The sequence below is a fragment of the Frankliniella occidentalis genome, unplaced genomic scaffold, assembly GCF_000697945.3.
Source record: "Frankliniella occidentalis isolate FOCC.00 unplaced genomic scaffold, Focc_3.1 Scaffold69, whole genome shotgun sequence".
Lineage (NCBI taxonomy): Eukaryota > Metazoa > Arthropoda > Insecta > Thysanoptera > Thripidae > Frankliniella > Frankliniella occidentalis.
In genome coordinates this window covers 147,440-149,308 of record NW_026267199.1, presented here as the reverse complement: position 1 = coordinate 149,308, position 1,869 = coordinate 147,440, and positions in this window count along the sequence as shown.

Here is a 1,869-nt window from a genome sequence, read left to right as displayed (position 1 = left end):
CCAACACGCCCGGTGGGCGCGGGTGTAATCCAAACAAAGGTTCCGCCGGCCCGTGTAACATTAAACGCGCATTAAACTCGACGCCCCTCCTCTGCCCCGCGGCCCCGGGGGCGCGCGCCCCGGGCGGGTGCTCAGCGGCCGCTCGCTGGGCCGTCGGCGGCGCGCTCTGCTCGGCGCAGAATGGACCATTACCGCACACGGTGGGCCCTCCTGAGCCGTCTTCGAGGTGGTGGCTGCCAGCGCGCGCGCCCCCTGCCCCGGGCTCCTGATGGGCAGGCCACCGCGGCGCTTGTGTGCACCCGTGCGCCCCGGTGGCCTACCCACCAGGCGGCCACCCTGCGCGCCCTCAGCTCTGCCTATGCCGGCTACACCAGCGCCAGTTAGATAATTCTATGGGCCCTGTAACATTTTTGAGGTTTGAATAAGGCATGCGCACCCCGGCCCCCGCCGCCACGGGCTTGGTTGTGTTGTTAAATGGGGAGGCAGAGTCTCTTTTGGTGTTCGCGAAGCGTGACGGGCGGGCCCCCGGCCGGGAGAGTGCGGAGCACAACGCGGCCGCCCGCCCTTTGACTTGACCGGTATGACTCGCCCCGCCCCAGCCGCCAGCCTCTTTTTCTTGGTCAAACAGGCTGTCCATTCAGACCCCTCCCAACACCCACCCCCCTCCCTTCTCCACGCCTCCAATTCTCAGTCGCCCACCAACATCCTGGGGGGTTCCCCCCTTCTCAACCCGCACACTTGATTTCGATACAAAAAAGCAATCGGGACGGGGCATCCCCACCCCCTTCCCCCTCTCTCCCTCTCCCTCTCTCTTCCTCTCTCTCCCCCTCTCTCCCTCTCCCTCTCTCTTCTTCTCTCTCCCCCTCTCTCCCCCCCTCTCTCCCCCCCTCTCTCTCCCTCTCTCCTTCTCTCTCTCCCTCTCTCCTTCTCTCTCTCCCTCTCTCTCCCTCTCCCCTCTCTCCCTCTCCTTCTCCCTCTCCCTCCCTCTCCATCCCTCTCCCTCCCCCTCCCTCCGTCTCCCTCTCTCTCCCTCTCTCTCCCTCTCTCTCCCTCCCTCTCTCTCCCTCTCCCTCTCCCTCTCTTTGGCGGCCGTCAAGGGCGATGCACTTCGATCGCAAAAACGAACGGAGCGCGTGTAACCAGAGGAACGCCGGGTATAGGGGTACATTGGAGGGACAGACGTCACAGGCCCTCTTAAGCCGAAGCTTCTTCCTTTTTGTTTCACTTTCGTCTGTTTTTGTTCTGTTATCGGCGGTATATTCTTTTTTAGTATAGTACATTTATGTTGTTGTAGGCACATAATGGCTCGCACTCAAAGCTTATGAACATTTTTATTCATAGCCTACTGAGTTCTGTGTACGTGCTCTTCTTACGCATTTGTTCATACCCGGCGTATTCAAAAATGCGTAAGGCAAGTACACAGAACTCAGTAAGCTAGGAATAAAAATGTTCATAAGCTTTTAGTGTGTGTTTCTTCGAAGAACATCTCATTTGATTTTACAGTTCACCCTCTTCGCCTTTTCAGCATACTGCCTGTAATATTCGAACACTGTGGATGTCGCTTTACTTTTAATGACGCAAAGCGACGGCAAGTCGCATACTAACACAAGTGACATGATTCAAAGCTCATTGACACAATTAATTTGCTTTCCGATCCATCTTTCGCCGCCTTCAGTCAGCACGTTACACTCGTGATGAAGGACTTGTGGGGTAGGAGCAAAGAGGGGGTATCGTCGCCCCTCACGTTGTAGTTGGAGACTCGTCATAAAAAGTCTAGACTAGACAGGTCGGGCGGGGGAAAGGAAGGGGGGGGGAGGGGGGTCCCTCCACCCAGCTGGAACTCCCCGCCCCCACCCAACACACCGTTCT